Source organism: Gossypium hirsutum, chromosome D11 (genome assembly GCF_007990345.1).
Source record: "Gossypium hirsutum isolate 1008001.06 chromosome D11, Gossypium_hirsutum_v2.1, whole genome shotgun sequence".
NCBI classification, from domain to species: domain Eukaryota; kingdom Viridiplantae; phylum Streptophyta; class Magnoliopsida; order Malvales; family Malvaceae; genus Gossypium; species Gossypium hirsutum.
The window spans coordinates 32778787-32792609 of record NC_053447.1 but is presented as its reverse complement, the minus strand read 5'-3'; positions in this window follow the sequence as shown (position 1 = coordinate 32792609).

Genomic DNA, 13823 nt, shown 5'->3' with positions numbered 1-13823 from the left:
TTTACGAGTTTTTATTTCAATAAATGCGCTATATAAAATAATAAATTAATATACATTATATTATTTATTAATTTTTATTTACTTTATATGATATTAGGACTTATAATAGTTTAGTATTATTTTCTTTTAAGAATTCAAGTTAAACTCTTCCCTTCTATCACTTTAAATACTACCTTCATCCTTCATTCACACCACTCGCCATCTATCAAACCAACCTCTCCATACATCCTACCATCATCGGCAATTGCCGACAGCACCATTAGCAGCCACCATTGCACGCACTGTCCAATAGCTCCCGCCTGCCTTGCTCATTCCCTATTGTTCACGCCAGCCTTGCTCACGCGCTGCGGTTACTGAAGACCACAAATCCCTACTGCTTTCGTCTCCTAGCCGACGCACAAGCTCCAACCTTCGCACATCACTGCTGGCCTCAAGCCTTTTTGCACTACTGCTGCACCTCACCTCAAGTCGTGCGCACCCCTGTATTAGCCGCTTGCCTCTCGTCACCCTTACACTATACCTTCATTGCAATTTGCCGTAACCTCAAGCCATAATTCAACCACCCTTTTCCATAAACATTGCACTTCCTAGATTCACCAACCAGTCACCCTCTAACCAACCCTCAATCGAAATCTTTTGCTTCAAATTTTATATTTTTATTGAGTCCTTAATTTTTATACAAAGGTGCTACAAAAAATTTTTCCTAAATTTCAATTTTATTTAATTATTTGATCTTTCAATTTATTGAATTATTAATATTTTATGCAAATTGATTTTTTGAGAAAATATTGTTCCATATCATGTTTAGGTTAATCAAGCCTTGCAAAAGAACTCGTGCCTCTGTCCAAGTTGAAGAATCACAAAATAATTTCCAAAGTGAAGAAGCCAAAGCGAGATACGATAGCATCTTAAAAGATTAGCAAATGCTCCAAGAAGAAGGCTTTACACTGAAAGAAAACAACTATACTAATTTCATGGCGAGCATTCGAAAAGTTGTTAAAGCTTTAAATTGGGAAGTGTTTTGTGAGAAAAGACCAAGTGCAGATTAAGAGTTATTTCATGAATTTTATGCGAATTTGACCTCAAGCAAATTAACAGAAGTCTCTGTCCAAGGAATCAAGGTACCAATAAATTCAAGCACTATTAACGAATTCTTTGATTTACCTGATTTTGAAGGCGACGAATATTCTTCCTTAATAGAAAATATTGAGGCTGAAAAATTGTAAGAAATTTTCAAGTAACTTACAATTATGGGTTCTAAGTGGACTGTGTCAAAGCATGGAACTCACCCTTGTCCCAGAGAATATTTGACACCACTATCGAATGTATGGTTTTATTTCATTCGGTTCAACATTATGCTTATTTCACATGGGATCACAATTTCATTAGAGAGAGTGGTCTTGTTATACTCAATTTTAATGGCAAAGACCATTGATATGGGAAAAATCATTCTAACGGAAATTCAGAATTGTGCCGCTAGACATTCTAGACCAGCATACTTTCCCTTTATAATAACAATTTTATGCTTGAAAGCTAAAATTCTTACAAACGTAAAGAAGACAGGTTATAGCCAAGGCACAATTACAGATTGGGATATCTAATTCTGTAGCAACGAGTTGAATTGAGTGAGGATTCCGAAGAAGAAAAGGAAGATCCCATAGATATCAAACCAATGTAGTCAATTGAAATCGCTGATAAGACAGAACCAATTGAACAAATGACCGAACCTGACATGCCGACTTCAACATTTAGAACTCATTCGCCTCGCCTAGATCTTCGTGATGAGTTGTCAAAGTTGATGGACCTAATACAACATATGCAGTGGTAGCAACAAGCTTACTGGAGATATTCAAAACTATGGGATGACTTAATGAGAAGTGCTTTTACAAAAATATTCCATGACCCGTTTATTTTTGTGTCTAACTTTCTAGATTTTATATTTGAACCATGGAGTCCAATATCAAAGAAGGAACGATGCGATTCATGCAAAAACAAATACGATGGAGCAAAAGATGAGTCGAATTCTAAGGGATCTGTAAATAAATTAAAAGAAGGGATATTTACTTCATTTTATTTTCATTCTTAGGATATTTAAAGTTTTTAGGTGTAACACCCCGAATTTTGGGCCTAGAAGAAATAGGTTTTGAACAAGGGAACAGTTAGGAGACTGCACATAAATATTTAGTTCTGCAAGGAAGTGACATAAATGAATGTCTACTTTAGTGGTTAAGTGATTTAGGAGTGTTTGGAAGTGTTTGAGAAGTCAGAGGTTTAAGCCTTGGCTTATGCAAAATTTTTATTTTAAGTGAATAAAATCATTGGATCTAGATAGTAGGTTCTTAAATTATTGTGGTTAAAATATGATACAAAGGAGTTGTTGGTCTAATGGTAAGGGGCATGTGAAGTGTACATAGGGTCTAAGGTTTGAGTGGTGGCGCATCAAAAAGGGAGTATTTATTTTGCTACCTAGTTCATGTGGGTGGTAGATTTGGATTGAAATACTGCTAAATGGAGTTTGAACTGGTCATAGAGAGAATTGAGGAGGGATATTTGGAGAGATTTGAGGAGAGAATATTGGGATTTGGGGAGGTTGTTGTTGTGGAGAGATAATAGTAGAAAATTAAGGGATAGGAAGTGGATGGAGAGTGTGTAGTCGAATTGGAGGAGGGATTTATGGGATTTGGGGTTGTTGCCTATTTGGTGAGAGTTAGAATTCGGGTTTCATTCCTTTTCTTTCAACCTTGACCGAATACAACTTCTCTCCTCCCTCACCATTTTTTTTTTGGTTTTCTCTCATAGTTGATTCTCCCTTCTTCTTTTTTTAAGCTCTAACGAATAGCTCTCAGCTTTAGCAAGGGTTTGTTAATCAATTGGGAGTGCACAGTTTTTCTCTTCCTCTCCCTCAAGTGCTCTCTATTGGCTGAATACTGATATATTAATCTCAATTCTCAGTTCTTTGTAAGCTACATCTCTGATCTGCAACCTATTTTATCGCTGTTGGTAAGTGGTTATGGTATGATAAGGAGTCATCTGTTACTTTTTGAGAAACAGTATTGAGTGGTAAGTGGGGTGCAATTGAGATGGTTTGTCAAGTATGAGTCTAATATAAAAATGGTGACTTTTGTGTAGGTGGTGGTCGAGGTTGATTGGCACATTGCCTGGGAACCAAGGGTGCGATGATCATTGATTTTCAGAATAAGAGTGTTCAGAATGAAGGGAATCTACAAATCGCATCAGGTGTGTAAACACCCCACTGTAATTGTAGAACAGTAAAAGCCGAAAAGCCGAAAATACGGTGTCTGAGACCACATGAATGTGCGATCGCTCATGTGGTAAGCCAAACCCACGAATCATGGGCAATAGATTGTGGAGGCCTCCATGAGCCTTTTCATGGGCTTAGGCTGTAATGGGCCACGTTGGGCCGAAATAGGCCGTGTGGGCTCAATGGGCTCGTGGGCCCCACACAGATGAAATCCACGATTTGTGGCAAATATTGGACTGGGCTATTTAGATCTCATAGTCGTGACGAAATCTGGACTGATCGGGTTGCACGAGCGTGTGGGCCCACTTGGGTCGAGTAATGGGCTTTGGGCCCATTTACACTATTATGACCATTTAGGTTACCTGAGTCGCTCGAGTCAACTGTGGACCTTTCGAGAGGTCGATATCTGCACCAAGACCCCAAAATAGGTAAAATGATAGAAATACCCTTATAGGATAAAATAACTGAAATACCCTCATAAGGTAAAATAACGAAAATACCCTTATAGGGTAAAATGACCGAAATACCCCTATAGGGTAAAATGACTGTTATACCCCTAGGAGATGAAATGACTGTTATAACCTTATGTTATGTATAACTGATTTGCTCTATGATATGTATGACTATGATAGAGCATGACATTTTTTATACACGTATGATATTATGTCACGGTATATTACATGGGGATGGGTTGTTATATTTGGAGGAAGTGTACTATATTGATAAGGTTGCACAGGTCGCCCAATACGACTGTAGACCTACTGATGGCTATATGTCATTTATTTTACTGGTAGCTTTGCTGCAATACTATTTAGTGCTGCAACCGGTGCTAATCTTGGTGTGTCTGGCTGGGTGGGTCGATTTTATCCCCACATGGTGTGTTTGGCGGGACGGAGTCGTGTGTAGAGGCTGGATTGGGTAGGATTTCTAATTGCATATCTACACTGATTAATGATTTTGTATTGTTACTGCATCGATTAATGATATTACATACTGTTCACTACATGACTGATATTTGTAACTGTTATGGGATAAGGTCCCACTAATAATATTACTGAAATTGGAAAAGGCCCTACTGATTACTGGCTTTGTGATGGGCTCAAGCCCAATCATTTACTGTTACGGGAAAGGGCTTAGGCCCGCACTGAACTAGACTATTACTGTAACGGGCTCAGGTCCAAACTGCATTTATCTACTATTTAATTGACTGTTTGCTTGTTAGGGGATTACACACTGAGTTTTTGTAAACTCACTCCTCTGTTTAACTGTACAGGTAATCCCTAATTGTAGACGGGTCAGTGCTACGAGGGACTCGAAGGTGGCCACACAACTGCAGCTGTGCTACACTTGCTTTTATTTAAAATTAAAGTTTGTGTTGAGTTTTGTTTATGTAATAAGGTCATTTATGTTTGTTTAAATTTTTAGTTGGGCTTTTGCTTACTTTATTTTAAACTGCTAGTTTAGCAGAAGACGAATTTTCAAAATAATTACTATTTTCAAAGACACGAAATTTAACAATTAGAGTTTTCAAAAGCTTCCGCGATTTTAGATCAACCTTTTATAACAATAGCAGATAACAAGGTAAGCGTTTTTGACTAGATGATTTGTTAAATAATAATAATGGGGTTTTTAAACCTAGAAACGAATTTTTACCAACGAGTTTAATTTTCGCTAAACACCTCAATGTGACACCGCCAGATTCGGCCATAACTCCTAGGCCGGGTTTGGGGTGTTACATTTGGAATAGGTTCTATTAGGATTTTTATTTCTCGAATAATAAAATAAAAGGTGGAAATCATCAATAAAATTGAACAAATTGCAAAATAAGAAGTGTGGCAATAGATATGTACATGTCTAGGATTGGATTTGCCTTGGAAAAGCTTGGTATTTAAGCAATCAAACTTGACTCACCTCATTTTCCTAAGGTCCTACCTGGTGTACAGTATGTATTCACTTCTATACTGTCATTCTCTCTATTATTTTTAATAATGGGGACATGTTCATCTTAAGTAGGGGGACCAAAAATTGAAATTTCTTTTCAAGATACATTATTCTTATAATTATGATTAAGTTATATTTTTGTACAAAAATTTAAATTTTTGTTAATTATGCTAACTTCTAAGTATAAATAAAGTTCTATTATCTTAATATTTGTTATGTTAGTTGAACTATGATATGATGTTACTCTCAATAATGATTATTTTATATACTTTATATTTAATTTTTATCCAAAGTTAATTAGGTTGAAATTTAATATAAAGCCTGAAGGAGAAAGTTGTCATGTATGCTAAGAAGAGAAGACTAATCTACCAAGCAAATTAGAAGCCCAAAACCATCCAATAAGCTGACCCAATCAGTGGATTTTTGTTGATTTTTATCCTTGCAAAATAACCCTCAGAGTTTCTTTAAACTCCATTCAAACCCCTTCATTTTTCGTGCATTTGAATATTTGTCGCAAGCTAAATTTAGCAAAGTTTGAATTATTCAAACTTGATCTTTTTATGGCCAGCCAAGGGAGAGTGCATGGCTGCTAATTATTTGCTATTTTTAGCAGCAACTCCGACCTATAAATACCCCCATTTGCTGCTTCATTCCCACATATCTCTCTCTCTTTCATTCCTTTTCTTATTTTTCTCATTTCCCTTACCGATTTTCCACCTGAAAAATAGCCTTCTTCCATATTGGAATAGCAACATTCAATTATTCATAGAGGCATTAATTCAACAGAACGAGTAGAGAAGAGGAGGAGCACACTAGTCTGGCTTCAGAGAAATCCTTGATTTGCTTCCTAGTTCTTTTCTTTTTAATTTTCTTTTTTATGTTGTGATTATGAATATGAATGATTGTTGTATTATTTTTCTTGTTCTAATTAAAATGGCTTAAATTTAATTCGTGTTCGATTGATTGCATTTCTGTCCACTTAAATTATTAAAACAATGTTTGTGTTGTTATAGGTGTTGGTAAGTTGTTCAATTAAATAAAATCATGCTTATGTTATAGTTTCTTTATAAAATGTAAGGTAACGAATGAATTAATTATTAAGCGTATTGAAATTGTAATTAATTGAAAAAATATTTAATTGATGCATGTTTAATCTTCTAACATAGTTAAGGGTTAAATTAGTGACGATATTAAATGATAGACTAGCCTTGCATAACTTGCAAGATTATTGTGATTAAATTGTTTCAATATAGAAATATATTGTTACCTCACTTAATCTTATATGTGCTTATGAAGATTGATTAATTGTTTGAATTGACATTGAGAAATGTTCAAAAGATCGATTAATTTAGTATGTATGTACAGTAGTTAAATTACCAAGTTGCCATGAAAATTTTTGTAACAACATGAACATGGGTTTAGTAATTCTAAGTTAAGGAATGTAAGTGATCTAACACATTTATGTCATATTGATTAAAACTCATCTTTTTGAAATCGTGCATTGGAATTTTTACTTTTTATTTTTATTACTTAGTTAATTTTTAATTTTTAAATCACTTCTTCAAAACAACATATTTCTCTCATCACCAAAGTGTTTGATTTACATTTCATAAATATTTTTCTTTCACGGTCTTTGTGGGTACAATAACTCGACATTTACTTATCACTTTATTACTTGTTGCGATTGTGTACACTTGTACATTTTCCGTCGTTCCAAGTAGATAAATTTATCTTTCTGGACAATTTTATTATTTTGGAATGTGAAGTTGACAAAGATGTGCCAGTTATTCTTGGAAGACCTTTTCTTGCTATAGGTAGAGTGTTAATTGATGTGCAAAAAGGTGAGTTAACAATGAGAGTAAATGATCAGCAAAATACTTTTATTGTATTTGATGCCTTGAAATGTGAAAATGAAAATGAGGAGTGTCACGCCATTAGGTTGATTCAAACAGTAGTGGAGGAGTATACAAAATTTTAAACGACAATTTTGATGATGATGAAGATCTATCTCAGCAGAAAAGCTTGTAGAACTCGGTGAAATCATGGAGACCAAGCAATTAATAGATAGACCAAGGAAGAAGTTTGAATCCTTGGATTTGGCAGATCATTCTTTTAAACCTCCTTAACTTTCTATAGAGGAACCTCCCACAGTGGAGTTAAAGCTTTTGCTGTTGCATTTAAAGTATGTGTACTTGGGAGACAATAACACTCTGCTCATAGTTATATCTGTAGAATTGACACCTGATAAAAAGAAAAAGTTGCTAGATGTTCTGAGGGGATCTAAGAAGGCATTGGGATGGAAAATTGTCGAAATCAAGGGAATTAACCCTACTATTTGCATGCATAAGTGTTTGTTAGAAGATTGCCATAACAATCCTATCAAACAATAGAGAAGGTTGAACCCAATCATGAAGGAAGTTGTCAAGAAGGAGATCCTCAAATGGCTCGATGATGGAATTATATACCTTATTTCAGATAGTTCGTGGGTGAGCCCTGTACAATGTTTACCCAAGAAAGGAGGTGTCACAGTAGTTAGTAATGATAACAATGAGCTCATACCAACTCATACTGTCACGGGATAGAGAGTATACATGGACTATCGCAAGCTTAATAAGGCAGCTAGGAAGGACCATTTTCTCTTGTCGTTCATCGATAAAATGTTGGATAGATTTACTAGGAAAGCCTTCTACTATTTTTTGGATGGTTTTTTAGGGTATAACCAGATTGCCATAACTCCCAATGACCAAGAGAAGACTACTTTCACATGTCCATATGGAGCTTTCGTGTTTAGATGAATGCCATTTAGGTTTTGTAATGCCCAACAACATTTTAGCGTTGTATGATGGTGGTATTATCACACATGGTGGAAAACTTTTTGGAAGTTTTCATGAACAATTTCCTATGTTTGGCAATACATTTGAAAGCTGCTTGAAGAACTTATAATTGGTTTTTTTTCCCTGTGAAGAAACTAATCTTGTTTTAAATTGGGAAAAATGCCACTTCATGGTTCGCGAAGGTATTGTTCTAGGACATAAAATATCACAGCAAGGGATTGCCATGGATAGAGCCAAAATTGAGGTGATCAAAAATTTACAGCCTCCCACCACTATAAAATGTATTAGAAGTTTTTTAGGCCACACAAAATTTTATAAAAGATTTATTAAGGATTTCTCGAAGATATCCAAACCTCTTTGTGCCCTGTTAGAGCATAATAGACCCTTCAATTTTGATGAACCTTGCTTGTGAGCATTTGAAGAATTGAAAAAGCAATTGGTGATAGCACCGATTATAATACCACCAGAGTGGACACTGCCATTTGAACTTATGTGTGACGCCAGTGACTTTGCTGTAGGTGCAATGTTGGGGCAAAGGAAAAATAAGGTATTTCATGCTATATACTATGGAAGTAGGACTCTAACAGACGCGTAGCTCAAGTACACCACTACTTAAAAAGAGTTATTGGTTGTGGTATTCGCGTTTGATAAATTCAGATCTTATTTAGTTGGTACCAAGGTCACAGTTTATGCAGACCACTTTGCTATCAAGTATTTGGTGACCAAGAAAGATGTCAAACCAAGGTTGATCCGCTGGATACTTTTGCTACAGTAATTTGATCTAGAAATTAGAGATAGAAAAGAGAATAAGAATCAAGTGGTTGATCACTTGTTGAGATTGGAAGCTGGACTTGAAGATGGTAATATTCAAATCATTAAGGAAGACTTTCTAGACGAGCAATTGTTAGTTGCCATGATATTTTCTTAGTATGTCAATATCGTGAACTTCTTAGTGAATGGGTTGATGCCCCCTAATCTCACTAGCTAAATAAGAAGTAAATTTCTTCACGATGCCAGACATTATTATTGGGATGAGCCTTTCTTATTCAAACATTATGCTGATGAAATAATTAGGAGACGTGTCCCTGATGATGAAATTCAAAGCATTTTACAACATTGTCATTCAGCTCCTTACGGAGGACATTTTAGAGGCATGAGAACTGTTGCTAAGGTTCTCCAATGTGGCTTTTATTGGTCGAGCATGTTCAAGGATGCTTATGAATTTTACTAGGAATATGACCGTTGTCAAAGGATGGGGTAACCTTTCTAGGAGGCATGAAATGCCACTGCAAAATATCTTAAAGATTGAGTTGTTTGATGTGTGAGGATTAGACTATATGGGTCCATTTCCACCCTTTTGGGTAAATCTATACATACTTGTGGCAATTAACTACGTATCAAAGTGGGTTGAAGTTGTTGCTCTCCCTACTAATGATGCCAAATCGGTGATGAAGTTCTTGCACAAAAATATCTTCACAAGATTTGGTACACCTAGCGCACTTACCAATGATGAAGGCTCTCATTTTTATTGTAAATTTGTTTCTAATGTCTTGCATAGGTATGGGGTGAAACATAAGATTGCCACGGCATATCATCCCCAAACAAACGGACAAACTAAAGTTTCTAATACAAAAATTAAGCAGATTTTAGAGAAAGTGGTGAACCCAACTCACAAGGATTGGTCATCTACACTGGATGAAGCTTTTTGGGCTTACCATACTGCATTCAAAACGCCATTGGGGATGTCACCTTTTAAGTTGGTTTATTGGAAGCCTTGCCATCTACTTGTAGAGCTAGAACATAAAGCATTTTGGGGTAGTAAGAAATTGAATATGGACTGGATCACTGCTGGATATAAATGGTGATTAGAGTTGAATGAAATGGATGAATCCCGAGTTCAGGCATATGAGAACACGCAACTATATAAGGAAAAGACCAAACGCTGACATGATAAAAGGATTATGTGACCACAATTTGAACCCAGACAGTAGGAGTTATTATTCAACTCTAGGCTCAAATTGTTTTTGGGCAAGTTAAAATCTCGCTGGTCAGGACCTTTTGGAGTATCCCACGTATATCTTCATGGAGCTGTGGGTGTTAAAGATATTAAGACTGGGCTCACATTTAAGGTCAATGGGCAATGTTTTAAGCATTACTAGGGTTCTCCTATGACTCGAGATAAACAGTCCATTGATCTCTGAGATGTTTAACTTCAGCGTCTCGATGATTTCTTTTTGTTTTTAGTTTTGTCGATTTTTACTTTCTCTTGTCTATTTCATTTACTTGGGTTTGATAATTTTTATTTTGTATTGCAAGTATTGAATTTTATGGTAATAAGGGGTTAGGGCCTTACATTGCTCTTTGGCCCATCAGCAGTTGTTTCCCAGATATTTGGCCTTCCAAATAATTTTTTTTTATTTTTTCCTTTTCCTTCCAATTTCAATCACACCATAATCAGGCCATCATTGCCACTCATCCACTCGTCCACATCACCCTATTACTTTGCCGCCATGTTATTTTTATTTTACCCTAATCTTTTCATTTTCTTTTATAGTTTAACCTAAATTATCTTTTTTTTTCCAAACTTACTTCTATTTATTTTACTCCTGAAAGTTTTCATTTTTTTCATCTACCATTTGCTCTACCTTCTCCTAATGGCCAGACGTTCTGCTTCGCAAACATTTGCTCCACCACCACGCACATTTTTCAACCAAGCAGCGGAAGACGGATTCACGCACAATATCTCCAAGCGCCCTTTTTGCTTGGAAAAATGTTTCCTTTTTCAAGATGAGCCCTTTATGGGATATGATTTTGTGGTAGAACAACATGGATGACAGATTTGCTGTTTGCATCTAAAGGATGTTTTGACAAAGGTGGTATGTGATTTTTATACTCATCTTACTTCTCCAAACAATGCTTTTATTTATGTGTGGGGAGCATCAGTGCTCTTTGATGAATATTCCATCAATTCTCAGTACGATTTATTTGATGTTCACGATGAACACACTAAGTTTGCCGCTACAATCACTATGGATGGTTTGAATCAAGTTCTTCAAGGCCTGTGTGTAGTAGGTACTAAGTGGACGGTGTCTAGACATGACTGTTACACAGTGGAAAGGGCCTCTTTGAAACCCAACTGTAGGGTTTGATACCATTTCCTTAAAACACCCCTAATTCTTTGCACTCATAACTCCACGATTTCTAAGGAGCAGATGTTGTTGCTTCATTCTATCATAAAAGGAAGGAAGATAAATGTGGGCAAAATCATATTTAAAGAAGTCCACCGTTGCACCCAAAAGAATACAATGAGCCTTAATTTTCCCTCTCTCATCACTATTATGTGCCAGCGTGTGAATGTATCTGTCCAGGCTAATGAAGATGTTACTCCAAACAAAAGGGCCATTACGAAGCAAATTGTCTAGGCTAATGAAGATGTAATATTTTTTCCACTTATTCTAGTTTTTTAACAAGACATCCCGTTTTTTTTATCACTATACTTTAGATGAAAATTAAAATTTGTCACGGTATTTTATTTTAATAATTATTTTTTATTATATTCTTGAACTAAAGATAAATTTACCACTGTACTTAAACTATATAGAATTTTATATTTTTACTTTTATTTGATTCAAGTTTGATACTAAACTCTGATTTTTGTTTAATTTTTTTTGCTATCCAACTTTAGTTTGAAATAATTTGAAGATAAAATTAAATTAAAATTTATTTTAAATACTAGTTTGAATTGCTAAAAATAATAAATTAAGTAATATAATATAAAATTTTGCAATTATTTTATTAAAAAATAAAGTTACTTTTCTTTTTTTTTTAATTCAAAAGTTTCTTCCTCTAAATTAGAATTTTAAGTTAATTTATTAACATTTATAAATTAAGTTATCAATAACTATTAAAATAAATTATTTTAAATAATATTTTTCTTGATAAACTTTGTTCTCAAATCATCAAAATCAATATTGAGTGGTAAATTTTAATTAAATAAATCAAATTTAGCGGCAAAATTCAATCACGTAATTGTTGAATGGTAAGTTTATCCATATTCTCAGTATAAGGTCAATTTCAATATTTACCTATGGTGGAAAATTTAAATTTTAATCTAAATTATATATAAATTTAGTTAAAATGATAAATGATAAATAATTATCAATCTGACTTTTTTTAAAAATAAATGTTAATATATATTTTAACAGTTGAATTTAGTAATAATACCTAGTTGATACCTAAACTTGGAAACAATTAACTAAGTTAGTACCTGTTTATGGTACATAGTTAACTCTGTCAATTTTTTTAATGATTTGACACTAATAGCCAATAATACAATACCTTGTGATAACTTCAAATTAGAACATGTGGCAAGCTTTATTTGAAAATTTTGAAAAAATCAAACATCTAACGAATCTTTTAAAACCTACAACTTATTAAAATTTATAAATTATTAAAAATATAAAGAAAAATTCTAAAAAATATATAAAATAAATAAATAACAAAAAAATTTTCTAAAAAATAAGTTTTTTTGTTTTTTTTATATTTTTTCTAGAAATATAAAAAGTTTCAAAAAAAACACATCTAGGATAAACCTAATCAAATGGACATCTAGATTCATCTGGATCTAGACACCTATTTATTTAGGTTAATTATGCATGTGAAATAAAAACACAATTAAAAGATCATAAAAGTTATATTTTTTTAAAAACAATATAGTTTTAAGACATGTCGTTATTTTATTGGTTGCCAGTACAAAAGTTAAAAATGTCAATAGATACTTAAAAAAAGTATTAAGTTGGTTAACAATTTTCAAATTCAAGTAGAAATTAAGTAAAAAAATATGGTTTAGGTGTTCAGGGGCTAAAATATGCATTAACCCAAAAAATAACATACAATGGAGTAGAGTTGTTCATGGGTCAGGTCAAGCCCAGTTCGAGTTGTAAGTATGATATTAACACCTTTTATGCTTATCTAAGCTTGGCCAAACTTAGAATATAAGCCTAAAATTTTACCCAAGCCAACCTATAATTGTAAATGATTAACTCATGCCTATTTTAGACTCACCCATATTATTTTTAAACTTTTTTTTATAATATCTATATTGTTTTTAATTTAATATTTTTATACATTATTAGAAGTAAGAGATGAGGTAACACAGTTCAAACATGTGACAAACGAGTGTCTACAAGAACTTTAACCACCAATCTATTCAAGTCAAGACATTTTAAATTTAATACTTTTCATGTATTAAAATTTTATACATAGAAATCTAACACTTTTTTAAATGTTTAGATTATATTTTAATTACATAATATAATATATTATAAACTTAGAAAATGAGTCAAGTCAAGCTTCTACCTTGAATGTTTGAGTTCGAACCTAACCCATATTTTAAATAGATCTAAATTTTTTGCCCTAACCTATTTTTCAATCTTAAATTTTTTTGTTCAAAATTTTCAAAATCTCAAATAAACCTTTAATAAGTATTGAAGAAAATCTTTTTAGTCATTATTTCCAGAATACCTTCCTTTCCTTATTAATTTGGAGAGGCTAAAAGTTAACAAATCTCTTAGGAAAATCAATTAAACTTTTATGAAATAAGTGTATTTAATTAAATTTTCAATGATTTAAAAAATAATTAATTTTTTTATTAATCATTATTGTTATTAATAAGTTTGATCATTAACAATTGCTAACATGATAAATGAAAGTAATAAAAAATTGACACATGATATACCATGTGAATAAATATAATGATGGAATGCCACTTCAATAAAATAATTAAA